At 43.2% G+C, this 20,707-nt stretch overlaps 1 protein-coding gene and 1 pseudogene across 5 annotated transcripts in view; both read left to right on the forward strand.

Moving 5' to 3' along the window:
* LOC131499995 (orphan sodium- and chloride-dependent neurotransmitter transporter NTT5-like) overlaps positions 1–20,707 on the forward strand; it is a 79,835-nt gene that overhangs the window by 22,080 nt on the left and 37,048 nt on the right. For 2 of the 5 annotated variants that reach the window (XM_058708637.1, XM_058708638.1), the window contains exon 4: positions 3,148–3,230. The gene's annotated coding sequence lies outside the window, so the exon portion shown is untranslated. Of the gene's footprint in view, positions 1–2,574; positions 2,766–3,147; positions 3,231–20,707 lie in introns of those variants that run through there. The other 3 variants (XM_058708643.1, XM_058708644.1, XM_058708635.1) reach the window with 3 other exon arrangements.
* LOC131500151 (orphan sodium- and chloride-dependent neurotransmitter transporter NTT5-like) lies at positions 4,254–20,267 on the forward strand (annotated as a pseudogene).

Genomic DNA, 20,707 nt, shown 5'->3' on the forward strand with positions numbered 1-20,707 from the left:
TTTCTGTTTGTTGATTTTTTTTTTTTTTTTTTTGGATAGCTTGAATCATTTTTAGTATCCATTTTTATTTATTTATTGTCTTAGTAGCTATAACTCTTCGTAACATTTTTTAGCAGTTTTTCTAGGGATTATAATTCATACTGCTAACTTTTTTTTTAATGTTTGTTTTTATTTTTGAGAGAGAGAGACAGACTTGAACGGGGGAGGGGCAGAGAGGGAGACACAGAATCTGAAGCAGGCTCCAGGCTCTAAGCTGTCAGCACAGAGCCCTATGTGGGGCTTGAACTCATGAACCATGAAATCATGACCTGAGCCGAAGTCGGACACTTGGTGCCCCTAGACTTAACTTTTTATCTCTGTTGTGTTTCCCAATTTTTTTCCTTTTAACTAAAGGTATTGTGCCACAGGCTAGTTTCTCTACCTAATTTTTTCTTCATCTCGGAACACTTGTGGTTCAAATTAATGCTTCCTGCTAATGCTGTGGTGGCACAATTTGTCTCAGGGAGAGACCTATTAACTCATTCACGTTTTCTCTAAAGTGGCTCACACATTGGCTCACAGATTTTTGCACCCTGTGGGATACAGCTTCTGGAAGCTGTTGGTTCATTGGAGCAGAAGGGCTTTGGAGAGGGATTCTTTTTCTCTCCAGCAAGCTGCCTGGAAAATTATAACTTATTTCCTAAAACATTAAACGACTTCATCAGGAAGGATCGATGTCAATTAACCCCTTAGTGACTACAGTTTGATCCTGTCTGTTGTGTATGTAGCAGGATTTTCTCCACTGTTTAAAATTTAAGTTTTAATTAATATACAGTGCGATAGTGATTTCAGAAGTAGAATGCAGTGATTCATCACTTACATACAACACCCAGGGCTCATCACAAGTTCCCTCCTTAATACCCATCACCAATCTAGCCCATCTCCTACCTACCTCCCTCTGTCAATCCTCAGTTTGTTCTCTTGTTAAAAGCCCTTGTTGTCTTTCCCCCTCTCTTCTTTCCTCCACCTTCCCTTCCCATATGTTCATCTGTTTTGTTTCTTAAATTCCGCATATGAATGAAATCATATGATATTTGTCTTTCTCTGATTGACGTATTTTGTCTAGCATAATTCTTTTCTAGCTCTGTCCACGTCATTGCAAATGGCAAGATTTCATTCTCTTTGATGGCTGAGTAACATTCTATTGTATATATATACCATATTTTTATCTATTAATCAGTCTATGGACATTTGGGCTCTCTCTACAGTTTGGCTATTGTTGATAATGCTGCTTTAAACGTTGGGGTGCATGTACCCCTTCCAATCTGTATTTTTATATCCTTTGGGTAAATACCTAATCGTGAAATTATTGGATCATAGGGTAGTTCTGTTTTTTGAGGAACCTCCATGCTGTTCTTCAGAGTGACTGCACCAGTTTGGATTCCCACCAGCAGTGCAAGAGAGGTCCCCTTTCTCTGCATTCTTGCCAATACCTGGCTTGTGTTGTTAATTTTAGCCATTCTTACAGGTGTGAGGTGGTATCTCGTTGTGGCTTTGATTTGTACTTCCCTAATGTTGGGTGATGTTGAGCATCTTTTCATGTGTCTGTTAGCCATCTGGATGTATTCTTTGGAAAAGTGCCTATTCATGTCTTCCTCCCATTTCTTAACTGGGTTGTTTTTTTGGTGTTGAGTTTGATAAGTTCTTAACAGATTTTGGATACTAACCCTTTATCAGGTATGTCATCTACAAATATCTTCTCCCATGGTGTAGGCTGCCATTTAGTTTTGTTGATTGTTTCCTTTGCTGTGCAGAAACTTTTTGTCTTGAAGTCCCAATAGTTCATGTTTGGTTTTGTTTCCCTTTCTTTTGACAATGTGTCTGGTAAGAAGTGCTCCAGCTGAGTTTTGAAGAGGTTGCTGCCTGTGTTCTCTTCTAGGATTTTGATTTTCTCACATTTAGGTCTTTTATCCGTTTTGAATTTATTTTTGTGTATGGTGTAAGAAAGTGGTCCAGTTTCATTCTTCATGTCACCATCCAGTTTTCCCAGCACCAGTTGTTGAAGAGAGTCTTTTTTCTATTGGGTGTTCTTTCCTTCTTTGTCGAAGATGAGTTGACCATATAGTTGTGGTCCATTTCCAGGTTTTCTGTTCTATTGATCTGTGTGTCTGTTTTTGTGCCAGTACTATCTTGATGACTACGGCTTTGTAATATAGCTTGAAATCCAAAATCATGATGACTCCAGTTTTTTTTTTAATTCAGGATTTCTTTGGCTATTTGGGGTCTTTTGTGGTTCATACACATTTTAGGATTGTTTTAGCCCTGTGAAGAATGCTGGTGGTATTTTGATAGGGATTGCATTAAATGTGTAGATTGCTTTGGGTGGTATAGACATTATAAGAATGTTTGTTCTTTCAATCCATGAGCATGGAATGCTTTTCCATTTCTTTGTGTCATCTTCAGTTTCTTTCATAAGTCTTCTATAGTTTTCAGGGTGTTTTTTTCTTCTTCTTTTTTTAAATTTTAGTTTTTTATTATTTTTATTATTTATTTATTTATCTTAGAGAGAGAGCAAGAGTGTGGGCATGAGCTGGGGAGAGAGGTGGAGGGAGAGAATCTCAAGGAGGCTCCATACTCATCGTGGAGCCTGACATGGGTCTTGATCCCACAACCCTGGGATTGTGACCTAAGCCAAAATCAAGAGTCAGACCCTGAGCCACCCAGTATGCACTCAGTGCCATAAATTTCCTTCCAAGTACTGCTTTCATTTCATCCCACGAATTTTGGTAAGTTTTGTTTCATTTTCATTTAGTTAAAAATATTTATAAATTTCTCTTGAGAGTTTTTCTTGATCCATGTACTATTAGAAATGATTTGTTTAATCTCCACATATTTTGGGATTCTCCAGTTATCTTTCCATTAGATTTTTAGTTTAATTCAATTGTGAACTGAGAGAAGACATTGTATGAGTTTTTGTTTTTTGAGTTTGTTAAGCTGTTTTATAGCCCAGGATGTGGGCTTGAGAAAAATGTGCATTCTGCTGTTATTGGATGAAGTGGTCTGCAGATGTCAGTTATATCCAGTTGATTGATGGTGTTGTCAGATTTGACATATCCTTACTGATTTTCTGCCTGCTGATGTTCAGTCTTTGTTTTCTTTGCTTTTCAGTTCCGGAGGTTTCTATTGAGAGATCTTCAGGCTCAGTGTTTCTTTCCTCAGCCACATCCAGTCTACTAAAAAGCCCATCAAAGGTATTCTTCATTTTTGTTACAGTTTTGTTTTGTTTTTTAATCTGTCAGTTCTTTTTGGTTCCTCCTTAGGATTTCAATCTCTCTGTTTACATTGCCCATCTCGCATGCCGTCTACTTTATCCATTACAGCCCTTAGCAAATTAATCCCGGTTGTTTCAAATTCTCAGTCTGACAATCTGAGAATGCCTGCCATGTGTGGTTCTGATGCTCACTCTGTCTCTTCAAATTATGGGGTTTTTTTTTTGCCTTTTGGTATGCCTTGTAAATTTTTGTTGTTGTTGATAGCTGCAAATGACGTACTAGGTAAAGGAACTGCTGTAAAGTAGGCCTGTAAGTAATATGGTGATAAGGTGTGGGGAAGGGCAAGTATTCTATGCTCGGTCTCAGTCTTTTAGTGAGCCTTTGGCCCTAGACTGAATTTCACAAGTGTTTCTTGGGGTTTTTTTCCTCCTCTCTTAGGTGGGACAGGATGGCTGGAGTGGGCTGGAGTTGATATTTTCTTTCCCCTAGCTCAGACTGACTTTGATATTACCCCACAGATTAGGCTGTGGTTAACTAGTTTCTCCTGAGGGCAGGCCTTGTTAAGAATAGAGTGCCCTGGAGTATTTCAGTATGGTTCCTTTTTCCTTCCCCTTCTGGAAGCCTGAGGGGATTTTCAGCCTATATTCCATGAGAACTTGATCAGGCTCCCGGAGGTCAAACTCACCAAAATGTGCCTCACCCCAGTGAGGACTGGGTCCTCCTGGAGTTTTAAACTCTGGGATTGTCCACACTGAGCCTCCAGCAATTTGTCAATTACAATTGAGTTTTTCCCTCTCTGGCACTGGTTCCTGTTATGCCCAGAATTCGTGATCCCCAAAGACCACCAGGGAGCCGAGTCCGATGCAAAAGCAAAGAGCCTTTATTCGAGCTAGCTCGAGCTCAATCCCCTACCTGCACCAACACAGCGGTGAGATGCCGGGGAGAGAGAGCGGTTCAAAAGCACAAAGATTTTATAGGGGTCTAGGGGTAGTTGGTGAGGTAATGGCGGTGGCCTCAGCCGGTTGGCTGGGGAAGGGTCGGAGTCCTCTTACGCAGGTCGCAGGTCGTGTTTTGATCCGGAAGTTTGAACGGGTGAGCGGGAGGTTACTCAAGGGGAGGAGGCGTGGTCTGAGGTTTCTGCGGATTTTCTCCGGAAAGGGGGCATGTCGGGGACTTAGTCACTCAAGGTGGAGGACACAGAACAAGATGGAGTCGGCCAGCGTAGGTCCGCTCTTTCAGTTCCTTGGCAGTTTCTCCTCCTAAATTTCTGCTCCAGTAATCAAGTAATCTTTGTATTTGACTATCTGTCAGACTTGGGGGCAGTGGTTTACTCTGTGCCCCTACCTCCCTTAGGGATCCAGTTATTGATTTGCAATCTGTTCAGCTTTTTACTTGTTAGGATGGAGTGGTGACTTCCAAGTTCCTAACATGTGAACTGGAAACTGGAAGTCCAACCCAGCTGCTTTTCGAGTTCTGGTATTAACCTTTAAAAAAATTTTTTTTAAAATATTTCGTTATCTTTGAGACACAGAGAGAGACAGAGCATGAGCAGTAGAGGAACAGAGAGAGAGGGAGACACAGATTCTGAAGTAGGTTGCAGGCTCTGAGTTGTCAGTACAGAGCCCGACATGAGATCATGACCTGAGCCAAAGTCAGACGCTTAACCCACTGAGCCACCCAAGCGCCCCCAGTATTAACTTCTTATTTTCACATAACTTCAGACTTACAATTGTAGTTTCAATCTTGCAATTCTTTCATCTTTCCTTATCTTCATGACTTTGATCAATTTTTAATGAAAATAATCCAGTTGTTTTATAGAATGTTCCTCAATTTGTGTTGTCTAATGTTTCCTCATGATTGGATTCTGGTTGTACATTTTTGGCAGGAATAGCACTGAAATGATGTGTTCTTTTCAGTGCATCATATCAGGAGACAGATGATATCAGTTGGCTTTCATTACTTGGTTCAGGTGGTGTCTAACACTATAAAGGTACTATTTTTCTGTTTTTTGTTTTTGTTTTTTTGGAGGAGATATGTTAATACTGGGCAATTATTTGTCCCCACCAAACTTTCTTGTGTTAGTAACCATCGATGATTCTTGCTTGAATTAGTTATAAATTTCAATGGTTTCCAAATGATGACTTTCTTTTTTTTTTTTTTTTTTTAATTTTTAACGTTTATTTATTTTTGAGACAGAGAGAGACAGAGCATGAACGGGGGAGGGTCAGAGAGAAGGAGACACAGAATCTGAAGCAGGCTCCAGGCTCTGAGCTGTCAGCACAGAGCCCGACGCGGGGCTCGAACTCACGGACCGCAAGATCATGACCTGAGCTGAAGTCGGCCGCTTAACCGACTGAGCCACCCAGGTGCCCCCAAATGATGACTTTCTAATTCCATCATTCCTTATACTTTTATTAGTTTTCATTTTGCTGTAAGGAGAAATTTTCCTTTTGCTCATTTATATCGTTATGGATTCATGGATTCTTACTTTATTCTATGGGTTCTCATCTGTTACTATTATTTATTTTGATGCTTTAGTTGCCCCATACATTGGTGAAAGAACTCCTTCAATCTGACTTCTGTGTCCAGTATCATCTTTTTATTTTTAAGTTTATTTATTTTTGAGAAAGCGTGCAAACGAGGGGGGGCCAGAGAGAGAGACGGAGACATAGAATCTGAAGCAGGCTCCAGGCTCTGAGCTCAGATCCTGACACAGGGCTTGACCCCATGAATGGTGAGATCATCACCTGAGCTGAAGTCAGCCGCTTAACCATCTGAGCCACCCAGGCACCCCTCATCTTTTTATTTTTAATTTTTACATGTCAATACATACTTTTCTCGATTATTGAAGCAATACTTTTTTTAGACATTTTAATAAAATCAGAGAGAAAGATATAAAAATATCTTATTGTCTTCTACACATTGGCGTATTTTCTTTCAGCCTTTGCTTTCATTGCGCTTTTAAAGGTAGTAGAGATAGAACTATAGACACAGATTTGCGTCTCAGTTTTGGTTTTTAACCTGTCATTGAATTATAAGCATTTCCTGAGCTACTAAGAACTCTTTCCAAACAGTATGTCTCACAACTGATTATTCTTGTGACCCAGATGCGCTAGTGCTGCCCTGAGACCTACCTGTGCTTTTGGATGGCATGCTCCTTCCCCTTCTGAAAGAAAAATCCAGTTCCCTCTCTCTTCCCCTCCACCACATCCTGTTGTTTTTCTTTTTTCTTTTCTTTTTTCCTTTTATTTTTCAGCACACTCCTTGCCCATTCTCTTGTAGAGCATTTGAGGAGTCAGCAACAGGTCAGAGTGGCAGAAGTGCAGAGAGGAGAGTGTCCCCAGATGTGAGGTAGAGCACTGTCCTCTTGCTGGGGAGAGAGCAGTCAGTGGGGAGTTGGGGGGGGGGGCGGAGATAGACAAAAATGAGATGAACAATCAATAGCTAATCGCATCAGGAGGTGAAAAATGCTATGAAGAAAAATAAAAGGGGGTAGGATGGAGAGAGTAGTGGGGATGGGTAGCTGCTGTTTTAGATAGGTGGATAGGGAAGACCTCTCTGGCGAGGTGATATTTGAGCAGAGACCTGAGTGTTCTACCGATGAGAAAGCCCAGAGAGTTAAAGGAACCTTCCTAACGTTATAAGCAAGATGTATTAAATTCATTTCTTTATTTTTTCAGTTTTTTAATTTATGTAATCTCTACACCCAGCATGGGGCTTGAACTTGTAACCCTGAGATCAAGAGTCACACGCTCTTCTGACTGAGCCAGCCAGGCACCCTGAAGTTTGTTTCATTGATTCAAAAGCCCACTATAAATGGTACTTCCCTCCATAGGGAGTATACCTCAATGTTTTTAGAAGCCCTTTGAGTGCGATTCCCAACTGTTAGCTTGGCTATCTCTACCCTTCTCCCTTGTACTGAACTATTTCTAAGAGGTAAAACTTATATAGAGATTTTTATATGTTTTGACTCTCAAATCTAAATGTAGGTTTTGGTGTCCTTAAGGTCTGTTCAGGAAGGTGAAGACCCCATTGAAAAAGCTGGAGCTGCTCCAGGGAGTCTGCCTAGAATGAAGATAGAGGCCCAGGATTCCACATCTTTACTGGCAAAAGCCATCTCTACTGAGACAGAACTTTCTGAGAGTGCCCAAGAAAGACAATCTTGGGAAGATAAGGGCATGGCTCCCTGGCCTGTGATGGTCCGGCTTTCAGAGTCCCAGGCTTTGGAGGCCCAGGTGGCAAAGGCTTAGGCCTGGGAGATGCAGGCTTGTGAGGCCAAGTACAGAGCTAGCCAGTCCAGGCACATCTCTGCATTGGAAGTGGCAGCTACCGGGGCACCTGGGTGGCTCAGTCGGTTGAGCATCTGACTTTGGTTCAGGTCAAGATCTTGCAGTTCATGAGTTCAAGCCCCGCGTCAGGCTCTGTGCTGACAGCTCAGAGCCTGGAGGCTGCTTCGGATTCTTTGTCTCTCTCTCTCTCTGCCCCTTCCCCCCTCATGCTCTGTCTCTCTCTCTGTCTCTCAAAGATGAATAAACGTAAAAAAAAAAAAAAGAGTGGCAGCTACCCTGACCCAGAAACCCTTATGTGGGAAGGGGCAGGTTGCAGAGAAGGAAAAGAGAGAGACCTTTTTTAACCGTCCATGCTGGTCCAATAAGGTTGAGTACATCCTGACTCAGGTAGGCTACTCCATGAGGATGAGTGATCTCTGGCATGTTTTCTTCCTACCACCTCACAATGGAGGTTGTAAGTCTGGGGACCAGGAATCATGGATCCACAAGAGGCTTCAAACTCCAAGGTTTCTGAGATCTGTAGAGGCTGGAAATTTGGTACTCTGAGCAGGATAGGAGTCAGGTGCCTGAACACTTAGGATCATAAGAGCGTAGGGGTGCAGGGTATCAGAATATAAGGATGGTGGTCCAGGGTGGGGGTGGAAACTAGGCATCTGGGTCTTACAGAAATTGGGGGAGAAGGGACACCTGGGACTGTGAGGGATGTGGAAACAGTTGAGCCCTGATGCCTGTGGCCCTGAGGGAGGTCACGGGGCGGGGGAATGTGTTTTCCCGGACCCCCAAAGAAGTCTAGGCACTGAGAAGCCAGGTGGTTCTCAGAGCCCTCCTGACTCCCTTGCACAGGCAGTTTTCTCATCATCTACATCCTCATGCTGTTCTTGATCGGGGTTCCTCTTCTATTCCTGGAGATGGCAGCTGGTCAGAGAATGCGTCAGGGCAGCATTGGTGTATGGAAGGTCATCAGCCCCTGGATTGGTGGTGTGGGGTATACCAGCTTCATGGTGAGGAGTCCTGGGCTGCCCCGGCCTGCCCTTTACACCCCACTCGCACCCTGACCCTTGTCCTGGGATGGGTCCCGTGACTTCACTTCCACAGGCCAAGTCTCTTCAGTTCCCAGTCCTCTCTCTCTCTAATCCCCTCTTTTTTCCTGTTCTCATTCTTCCTCCCCAGCCACCTCCCTTGTGGCCCTCAGGTGTGCTTCATCACCAACTTATACTTGAATGTGGTCAATGCCTGGATCCTGTCCTACTTGGCCCAGTCCTTCCAGTTTCCAGTTCCATGGGAGAACTGTCCCTTATTGATGAACTCCAGTGAATTTGGTGAGGAAGAAGTGAGAGAGGAGGAGATGGGGAAAACAGCTGGAAGGGAATTTGGAAGAGGAGAAAGGAGTGAGGAGGGATAAAGAAGAGGAAAATCTTAGAAAGAAGAAGAAATGGGAGGGAGAAAGAGATGGAGGAAGTGGGAGAAAGGCTAAAGAAGAGGGAGGGATCATCCTATCTAGCAGGCATGCCCAAAGACAGGTGCCCCCAGATCCTGAAGGACAACACCTTCCATGTACTTCTGGTACCTGCTGACCTTGAAGGCCTCAGACAGAATTGAGGATGGTGGGTCACCAGTCTTCAGTCTGAAATTGTTCTTATTGGTGTCCTGGTATCTTGTTAGCGCTTTCATTATTAATGGGCTCAGGTTCTCTGGAAACTTAAGCCACCATTGACATTCTCGGATGCCTTAGACCTCATCTAATATTGTTATCACTGATCTCCTAATGTCTTGCTCCTTCTGGCCTTTTGCTCCCACCAGCCCTTGACCCTTGCTGAAAACTGTCTCCTCCGCACTTCTGACTCAGAACTTTTTTTTTTTTTTAAATTCTTTTTTTTTTTCCAACGTTTTTTATTTATTTTTGGGACAGAGAGAGACAGAGCATGAACGGGGGAGGGGCAGAGAGAGAGGGAGACACAGAATCGGAAACAGGCTCCAGGCTCCGAGCCATCAGCCCAGAGCCTGACGCGGGGCTCGAACTCACGGACCGCGAGATCGTGACCTGGCTGAAGTCGGACGCTTTACCGACTGCGCCACCCAGGCGCCCCTGACTCAGAACTTTTGATCCCTGTTGATTGTTGGTTGACCCCTCACTGGTACATGCTTGCTGATATGTCCCATTCTCAATTCAGGTAATGTATGTCTTGGTACCAGTCTCTTATTGCATCGTCCTCAGTTTCCTCATCTGTGTCTACTGCTCTAAGGGGCAGTATTTGGCCTTCAGTATTGGATGCTTTCCAAGGTAAAGTACATCTTCCTCACTCTGCTACCGGGCCTTGGCAGACTCCTATTGTCTATTTTTAGGGCATCCTTTCCCCCTTATTACCCCGTGTCCTTCCCCCCCATACTTGCTAAGGTTCTCCTCTCCTTCTTTGACATTTCACCTTGTACTTGTCTTCCCCCTTTTAGATATCAACTATGTACAACATGGATGTATGGCATGAAGTAGGGAACCGGGTCTTGTTTGCCTTGTGTCTAGGCTTTGGCCTTGTCTCCTTATCCTCGCACATGTACCCATCCAGCAACTGTCTCATTGATGCCTTCATTGTGACTCTGGTCAACCTGCTCAGCATGCTGCTGGTCCCATCATTTTACTTCTGTGTCCTGGGCTTTTGAGCCACAGTCATCACGCACCGCTGCAGTGAGAAGTAACGCCAGCCCCTTAGTTGAGGGTGCCAGTGCCAGGGAACTACAAAACCTAGAGACCCTGACTTTCAACGTGCTACAGAGACTCCTGTCCACAGCTGGCAACATCAGGTGCACTTGCAAGTCTCTACTGTCCCGTGGAGCAAAACACAGAGACAGTAGAATCTCTGTCATATAATATTTTGCCCAGAGCCTCTTTCTGGCCCTAGAAATCTTCAAACTCAGAGATTGCCAGCCATCCACTTCAGAGTACCACCACAGAGATAGGCTAAAAGTGGCAAACATTCAAGATTACTCTGGTCTCAGATACCATCTAAGAGCACACCTATATGGAGAACTTTCCACTTGCTGAATGTTTTCACTCTTAACTTTCAACTCCTAAGTTTAGGGATTTCTGTCAATCTGTCGCACTTAAACCCCAAAAGGACTCTCAGAACGAGATTTTTTATTGTTTGCTCACCCCTTGTTTTTCATTCTTTAGGCATTAGTTTCAAAAACACTCATCAGACATTTACAAAGAACTCTTTGTGTACCACAGACATGTGGACAGGTGAATCAGACCACAGTTCTTGCTTTCACTGAGTTTTCAGTTTTCGGAGAGAGGAGGTGGGGGAATTGCATAATCAGACAGTCACAGACTCATGATAACTAATACCAGGGGTGATGGGGAGTATAGAAGACAGAGCCTTTAATTCTGACTGGGCTAGTCAGAGAAGGACTCCTAGAGGAGGCAAACCTAAGCTGAATTTGTCCCTATCCTAATCCATGTAAATAAGCACTCTTTTCTTCTAGAATTAACCCGGGAATATTCATGTGCTTATGTGCAAGAGTCCTCTGGGGTGTATACTTAGGAATGGAATTGGTGGGTAGGGTGCCCACACCTTTAGTCTTACTGTGTGTTGTCTCATTACCAAAATGGCTTATGATGTGTGAGAATTCTGCATATTCAACTTTCTGCACGTTTGATTAGACTTGGTCACACTTGAAAATTTTTGCCAGTCTGGTGGGAGTGTAATGGTATTTTTTAATGTTTAAAAAACATTTTATTATGAGGTATTACATACATATAGAAACACACGTAAAACAACATATGCAGAATAAATAACTATAAAATAAACAGCACCCATGTTAAGAACTAGAATGACCCATAGAAGATCTCTGTGTATCTCTAATTATAAACTCTTTCCTCACACCCACTGTCCTGGCTTTTATGGTAATTAGTTCTTTGTTTTTTTATATATTTTATTATCTACACATGCATATCTAAGTAATGTAGTTTTGTTTGTACACTTATATGAAGCAATATGGTTTAACATGTCCATTTATATAGTTTAATTTGTTCATTTACATATACATTCTCTTTGTATTCTTTTGTGTTTTACTTCTTTCATTTCAACGTGTGTTCATAAGATTCATCCATATGGTCTGTGCTTTTAATGCTGTATAATGTTCCAGTATATGAACATTCCACAATTTATTTATCCATTATACTATTGACCATTTAGAGTCTTTCCAGTTTTGGGCTATTAAAACAATGCTGTTCTAAACATTCTTACACGTGTTCCTGATGTACTACACATGTGCTTATGTGTGTAGGGTATATATCTACGAGTGAGATTGTTGATGCCAAGTTCTATGTTACTGTGTGACAAATCACTCCGAAAGTAAATGGCTGAAACCAAGAATGATTTATTTTTTCTTAAGATTCTATGGGTTGGCTGGCAAGTGCTTCTACTGGGCTTGCATGGGTTAACTCGCATGTCTGCATTCAGCTGGGCCCAGCTGGGACTGCACCGCTTTGCTGTGTGCGGTGTTGACAGGGCTCGCTTGAGCGCTCCGGTCAGCTGGTGGGTCCGCAAGGCTTGCTCTTTCCGGGAGGCCTCTCTGTGTGGCTAGCTTGGGCTTCCTCATATGACAGCTCACAGAGAACCTAGGTGGAATCAGCAAAGTGTCTTGAAGCCTAAGCATGGGAATACTCTCATTGTCATTGCTGCTACATTTCTTTAGTCAAAGGAAGTCACAAAGCCACCCCAGATTTGAGGGGTGGAGAAACAGACTTTACCTCTTGATGGGAGGAACTGCAAAATACTATGGTCATGTTTCTACCCCACGTATAGCTTCAGTGGATAATGCCAGGTTACCTTCCACAGTATTTAGGATTGTAATGGTCTTTCCTTCCACAGTATTATTAGGATTGTAATGGTCTTTCTATCTCTTGTTGCTGGTCTCACTGTCATACACACACACACACACTTGCTTAATCTCCAAGCTAGAATGCACAGCAAATAGTTACAGAATTGCTAGCTCATTCCATTGCGGAAACAAACATACTAATCCCAGAGTTCAGTATTTGTTGACAACTTTTTGTCTTTATCCTGAATTTTATAGTTAAAATGCTGTGTTCAAAATTACTTGGGTTAGGGGCGCCTGGGTGGCTCAGTCGTTTGAGCGGCCGACTTCAGCTCAGGTCATGATCTCATGGTCCGTGAGTTCAAGCCCCACGTTGGGCTCTGTGCTGACCGCTCAGAGCCTGGAGCCTGTTTCAGATTCTGTGTCTCCCTCTCTCTGACCCCCCCCCCCCCCCGTTCATGCTCTGTCTCTCTCTGTCACAAAAATAAATAAACGTTAAAAAAATTTTTTTTTTTAAATTACTTGGGTTAGTTCTTTTTCCTTCATTCAGTATGATTGTCACTTACTTGAAATACAGTTAATGTTCATTTGTTTCTGTTTATATGGAATTTTAATGTCCCTCAAACTTTTATTTTAATGTGAAACATTAATGTGGTTTCAAAAGAGAAAATTATACAAAGGGACACTCAGAAATTTCACCAGCACTTCAACCCATTTCTCATCCATCCCTTATAGGTAAACCGATCTCATTATGTTTTTATTTATCCTTCCTGTGTGTGTTTGTAAAAACAAAGAGAAAGATGTATATATTTTTATTTACCCTTCTTTTTATTTAAAAGGAAATTGTTTCGGGGCGCCTGGGTGGCTTGGTCGGTTAAGCGTCCGACTTGGGCTCAGGTCATGGTCTCACGGTCCGTGAGTTCGAGCCCTGCATCGGGCTTTGTGCTGACAGCTCAGAGCCTGGAGCCTGTTTCAGATTCTGTGTCTCCCTCTCTCTGCCCCTCCCCCATTCATGCTCTGTCTCTCTCTGTCTCAAAAATAAATAAACGTTAAAAAAAAAAATTTTTAAAGGAAATTGTTTTAAATGTTTATTCTTGAGAGAGAGAGAGAGAGAGAGAGAGAGAGAATGAATGGCGGGGGGGCAGAGAGAGAGGGAGACACAGACTCGGAAGCAGGCTCCAGTCTCCGAGCTGTCAGCACAGAGCCTGATGCAGGACTCGAACTCACAACTGCGAGATCATGACCTGAGCCAAAGTCGGATGCTTAACCGACTGAGCCACCCAGGCCCCCCTTTTTACCCTTCTTTCTTATGCAGAAGTTAGTTTTTATCCTTTCTTCATTTAACAGTATATCCTGGGAATCACTTTTCCATGTTAATTTTTTTCTTAGATGATCTAAGGCCTGGTGGTAGTGCCTGCCGTCCTGTAGATCAGTGGCTCCTCTATTCTTTCGAGTTCTCTTCACTCCTTAGTATGTAAGGCCTTGTTACAGTCAATAACTGGACACCATAAAAATTCAAACCATTTTCTCTTTGAAAGATACCCGTGAAGATAATGAAAATGCATGTCCCAGTATTGGAGAAATTTATATGTTCTATACATTTATATTCAGAATATGTAAAGAACTCCTAAAACACACTAAGAGGACAACCCAACAAAAGTGTGCACTTAACTTTCTACAGTCTGTTTAGAATTAATACTTCAGGGGCACCTGGGGGGCTCAGTCAGGTAAGCATCTGACTTCAACTCAGGTCATGATCTCACAGTTTGTGAGTTTGAGCCCCACACTGGGCTCTGCCACTGGCAGTGTGGATCCTGCTTGGGATTCTCTCTCCCTCTCTCTTTGCCCCTCTCCTACTCACACATTCACTCTCTCTCTCAAAATAAATGAATAAACTTTAAAAAAATGTACTGTTTGCTGTTGGGCTCCATTTCTGATGAGGAATTTGTAGTCTTTGAGATTGCTGTTGCTGAATATGTAGTGTATCATTTTTCTCTGCCTCTTTCAAGATTTTTTAATGTTTTTCAGTTTGATTAAAAAATTTTTTTTAATGTTATTTTTGAGAGAGAGAGAGTGTGAGCTGGGGAGGGACAGAGAGAGAGGGAGACACAGAATCCGAAGCAGGCTCCAGGGTCCGAGCTGTCAGCACAAAGCTCGACGTGGGGCTCGAACCCGTGAACTGTGAGATCATGACCTGAGCTGAAATCGAGAGTCAGACACTTCACTGACTTGAGCCACCCTGGTGCCCCAACAAGTGCCCTCCTTAATACCTATCACCCATCTAGCCCATCTGATAAAGAGTTAGTATCCAAAATCTATAAAGAACTTGTCAAACTCAACACCCAAAAAACAAACAACCTAGTTAAATGGGCAGAAGACATGAATAGACACTTTTCCAAAGAAGACATCCAGATGGCTAACAGACACATGAAAAGATGCTCTGTTTCCTTTGAAATATTTCCAAGCTTGTCTTTTATTATTTAAGCACAGCAAATATAATCTTCAATAATTCTAATATTTGGAAGTAACTTTAGGTCAATTTTTACTGTGTTGTTTCTGATGGTTATTGCTCATGGTGTCTTCTTTTTGTGTACTTAATTGTCTCTTTGTCCTATTTATTTGACCATTATTTGTAGGAATTCTTAAGGCCTAGGATGAAGGTATATTCCTATAAATAGGACTTTTGTTTCTACCTGATGCATAGGGACATTAGAAAGAGACTACTTGAAACTCAGTTCTTGGCTTGAGTTCTTGAGACAACCAGGATCAAATATTTGGGCTGCACATCCAACCTAGGATTGACTTGGTTATGACATGTCAGGAACTTTATTTATTTTTTTTCAACGTTTTTTATTTATTTTTGGGACAGAGAGAGACAGAGCATGAACGGGGGAGGGGCAGAGGGAGAGGGAGACACAGAATCGGAAACAGGCTCCAGGCTCCGAGCCATCAGCCCAGAGCCTGACGCGGGGCTCGAACTCACGGACCGCGAGATCGTGACCTGGTTGAAGTCGGACGCTTAACCGACTGCGCCACCCAGGCGCCCCAGGAACTTTATTTTTAAAAAAATTTTAATGTTTATTTATTTTTGAGAGAGAATGAATGAGCTGAAGAGAATCTTCACAGACTGAAGCAGGCTCCAGGCTCCGAGATGTCAGCACAGAGCCCGACACAGGGGCTTGAACTCACAGACTATGAGACCATGACCTGAGCCAAAGTGGGACGCTTACATGACTGAGTCACCCCTGCGCTCCCCGGAGTTTTATTTATTTTATTTATTTATTTTTTTCGGAGTTTTATTTTTTAATGTCTATTTATTTTGAGAGAGAGAGAGACAGAGAGTAAGTGATTAGGGGAGGGGCAGAGAGAGAGGGAGCGAGAGAAAATCCCAAGCAGTCTCCATGCTGTCAGTGCAGAGGCTAACATGGGGCTCGAACCCATGAACTGTGAGATCATGACCTGAGCCAAAATCAAGAGTCGAGTGCTTAACCGACTGAGCCACTTAGGCACCCCATGTCAGCAACTTTAAAACATTTCCCTTTGTTCTGATCATTTCTGAAGCAGCCTTCTTTGGCATTCCCTGTCTTGTGGAAGGGTTGAGTGCAAGCTTCTGGTTCATTTTTATACTGAAGGTGTAGTAGCCCTTTGAATTGCGAGATTAGGGGAAGACCTTCTGGTCTGATTCTTACTTTGTGCAGGCTCTGGTGCTTTATATCTGACCCTCATTCTCCTTTTATTTCTTAAAAGTCATAAAATTGGAAACTAGGGGTACAGTGCTGTATTTGGCTTTTACCTTTGGGAACAAGTTGCTTTGGAAGTCCCCTTTCCCCACTGTTTTTGTGTGCACTTCAATTTTTGTATAATAATTTCTCATTTTTTCAATATTTTAATTAAGAAGATTAAAAATATTTTTCAGACTTTTAACTTATTTACAGTGAGGTTGATCCAAATATTTAGCTTGCCTACTACCAAAAGGACATACAGTATTTTGTTTTCTAAAATGTGATCAAACTATACTGAGTTCCCTGCACCTTGCATTTTGCTCTTAGCAGTAAGTTGTGTCAAGCCTTCCACTGCAGTTCGTGTAGAGCAATGAATTGGATTTTTAACGATCTGTAGGGATTGGTCAAGTGAAGAATGGTAGTGGGGTGAGGGTGGTCTTGGGCATGAAAGAGCATGGCCAGCCCTGAAATTGTAAGTAGTTAAGCATGATTAGAGCATAAACTGTTCAGAGGATCATGGGAGGAAGATAAGGCTAAATAGGTCAACAGGATTCAGATGAAAAAGTCCAAGAAGCAGTTTCTCTCACCAGCTCACCTCTAGGGCAGCATTATGTACATGGTAATCTAAGTACATGGTGCTTCCTGACATTCGGTAATGCAAAGCCTAGAAGATTGCCTTTTACCCACTAGTTAAGAAGAGAGCAAGGGAAGAGGTAGGTGGTGAATAAGACACCCGTCACTGCAGCAGATATCCCAGAGTTCCTGTGAAGATAATGCAGAACACTCCTCCTGGGCTTCCCCCATGGTCATAAGTTCTCCAGGCTCACATAAATTCATGATTCTGGAGGTGAGTACCTTCTAGGTTTCGTCCCAGGCTCTACTGTGCCTGGATCAATAATGCTAGGTTAGTGGTGCCCTTCCTTATCTAGAAGATAAGGGAAAAGGAGGCGATCTCCTGAGGGGCCAAATGGTCCTGTGTGATTCAACTCCTTACCCCCAGGAATGCTGAAATGCTTGAGAAGCTGATAACCGTAGGGAAATTCCCTCTTGAGGCCCAGTCCCCTTCCAATCTGGTTGATAGCCCTACTCTGCCTTGACTCCTGGCTGGACAGCCTTCTCCAGCACATCAAGAGCATTGTCCTCAGCCACTTGAGTGACTGCAACTTAGAGAAGCAGGTTTTGAAGGTCAGTAAAAGTAGGTGAGCAGGGCGTGGAGTTACTCAAAGCCTTTTGTGAAACAGAAATTTCAGCTTTTGCTAGCACCAGAAAAACATCCCAGAAGCACCAGGATAACCTGCAGCCCAGATGATGCAGAGAACTAGAACTTGCAGAATGCCCTCCACGGGTAATGCCAGGTAGACTGGTTTTCCATGTCAGAGGGTCAGCTTGGAGATCTGATTTTCTCAGTGACCCACAGCTTTTAGGGAGTCTTCCAGGGAAGGTAGATAGTGTCCTTCTCTGTATTTTTTTGTTAAATCCAAGGACACTTTAACTCCTATCCTCTCTCCCCTCAACAGGTTAAGGAGGGCCCAAGCCTTGCATTCATGGCCTTCGTTGAAACCATGTCATTCATTCCTGGGTCTGTCTGCTGGTCTATCCTCTTCCTGTTTTTGTTGACATTGGGGCTGAGCACCATGGTAGGGATCATGCAGGGCGTCCTAACCCCACTCCAGGACACCTTTTCTTCTTTCAGGAAATACACAAAACAGCCTACCGGTACTCTGACCAATGCCCTACTCCTACCAATGGGCCTGATTTATCTGAGACTCTTACCCAGCCCAGGTCTATAACCTATGCTTAGCCCTTGTCACCCAACTAGACTTCTGACCTTGATCCCATCCAGTATTCCCTCCAGTGGTTGTCTTTGGGCTCATGTTCCTGTGTGGCTTCTTCTTCACTCGACCTTCAGGCATCTACTTCATCAGCCTGCTGAATGAATACTGAACAGTCCTCCCCATCATCATCATCATCATCATCATCATCATCATCATCATCATATTTGAAAACATGGCTGTGGGCTGGGCCTGTGGGGCCAGGAGGTGATAGCTTGGGTCTATAGGGAAGGTTGACCCCTTTCTGGTTGCTTCTGTTGTCACCCATCTAGAGTGATGCAGGGACTCTTAACCTCAGGGCCTTCGGAGAAACATGTTTATCCATTCATTTAACATATTTCTTGAGTGCTTAATATGTGCCAAGCACTGTTTTAATCACCAAGGTTATTGAATAAAACAAGCATCCCTGTCCTCAAGGAATTTATATTCTAGTGGTGGTGACAGGTAGTAACCAGATGAACGAATAAAAATGTCAGGTGGTGACAACTGACAGGAGAAAATCAAAAGGTAAAGTAAAATGATCAAGAATGGGAGTATGTGTGGGTGCTAATTTAGGTTGGATTGCAGGGAAGCCCTCTCTGATAAGGTGACATTTGAGCAGACTCCTGAAGGAAGTGAAGGAAGGAGCCATGATTTTGAGGAAGTGTTCCAAGTAGAGGAAACACTGAGTACCAAGGCAAGAGGAAGCATCATGCCTGGAATTTTTGAGGAGCAAGGAGATCGGAGAGGTTGGAGTAGAATGTTCCAGAGAGATAACAGGAGATCAAGGAAGACCTTCTAAGCTATAGCAGTACTTAGTTTTTTTCTGCAGCACGAGAGGAGGCATTGGAAGGTTTTGAGCAGGGGAGTGACATCGTCAGATTTATTTAAAAAAATACCTATGACTGCTGTGTGGAGAATAGACTATGAGGAGTCAGGAGTGAAGCAAGGAGAACAGTTGGGTGCTATTGCAATATTCCAAAGAAAAGACAAAGAGAAGGGCCTTCGTGGCCAAAAGACCCCACTTGGATATTTATTGCAATTGAGAACATGCAGTAAAGGAGTTGGATACATGGGCTTGAAGAAACTAAGAAAAGTTCCCCCCAAGGGTCAAGTGTTGCCACCTTTTCCAGTCTGAGCTGGTTAGTATGGATACCCAGCATGTAGAAGAGTCCCTCACACATCATAAACATTTTCATATTCATGGAATGAATGAAAGGGACTTGGCCTTTATCCCAAGGGCATTGGGTGCCCATGAACAATTTTGAGCAGTAGAGAAATGTTTGAAAATTTTTCTTGGGTTGCGATGCAAGACTGACTAGGGAGAAGATAAGAGAGGATGAGTCTTGAGTTGAGGCAGAGTTTGGGAGATGAAGTAGAATATTTGAAAGATGCTAAGGTTAGGCTGCCCTCCATGCCCAAGGCTGGGTGAAGCCCGACTAGGCCTCCCACAGTCTTGTGGCTCTTCCTCCCAGGTTCCTTGAAGACTTGGCGATCATGTGGGGACCCCTCATCTCTCCCATCCATTGGCTGTGGTGCTTTCTCTGTCCCGTTATGCTGCTAGCCCTGTTTGTGATTACTCTGATTCATCTGTCTCTGAAGACTATCACCTATGTGGCCTGGGACTCAGTGTGAGCTTCTTTCCCGAGACACTAGACCTTGCTAGAGAGTGGGGGCCAGATCTTTCAATCCACTCATGGCCTAAAGATGCTATTGTCTCATTCTCTGACTCCCTGAAGACTCATTGGTCATCTGCCCTGGTTCCTATCCCACCCTTCCCTTCTACAGTCCTCACTTTTCTGGGAACTTTGATGTTCTGAACCCCTTTCCCATCTTTCCACAGTCAAAAGAGGTGCTTCACCAATACCCATCATTGGGGCTTCTTGCAACGATTGCCCTTTTTCTCACTGTTATCTTCCCCATCCACACATATTTTGCATACTGCCTCACCCACAGGATTCCCTTCAATCCCACAAGCCAGGGTAAGCCTATGATATCTTCCAAATCCTTACCCTTAATCCAGCCAATGCCCGTTAAAGAGGTCCAAAAGTAGGAAATCCTGTGAGGTGATAATCAAGTTGCTGATCAACCTGTTGTATGATTGCCTAACTTCATTCATTTGACTTGACATCACACATTCCTGGAAATAGCATAAGAGGCAACTCATACCAACTTGCAACTGTTGATGTCCCCAGACACAGAACTGCTATTATTCCCAAAAGTAGAGGCATAATTTGGTGGACACATGGGGCCTGGCTTTGCATCCCCCTCTCAGACCCCATCCTTCCTGGTTACCACTGTCACTGTGTTTTCCCCATCCCCTTCCTCAGTATATACACACACCCATGATATTCACTATTTGTCATGTCTACCAAATCTGCTTCTTGACTGATCTGTCCAGCTCCTGGAAGGAAGCTGGAGGAGTAATGTTGTTGGTCAATAAATCAGTCCACCAGGACTAAGTCCTGGGTGTCAGCGATTTCTTTTTTCTATAAATGTCTTTTTCCCAAAAGTCTTCCATTCTTTTGAGAGCCAAATGTCCAGCCTAGAGTTCCTGCCCTATCCTTGTCATGGCAAATTCAGATCTAGATTACTAGACTTGCTTTGTCTGGGGATTGGCCTTTAGCCAAGGGAACCGTGGGAAATGGGGTTTCAGCTAAGATGGAAAGGATATTAATCATTTGCCAATGGGACATGGTAATCATATATGAGTCTAAAAATTTTATTTTTATTTTTTTAAGTTTATTATTTTGAGAGAGAGAGAGAGACAGAGTGGGGGAGGGACAGAGAGAGAGAGGGATAGAGAAGATCTCAAGCAC

The sequence above is a fragment of the Neofelis nebulosa genome, chromosome 17, assembly GCF_028018385.1.
Source record: "Neofelis nebulosa isolate mNeoNeb1 chromosome 17, mNeoNeb1.pri, whole genome shotgun sequence".
Lineage (NCBI taxonomy): Eukaryota > Metazoa > Chordata > Mammalia > Carnivora > Felidae > Neofelis > Neofelis nebulosa.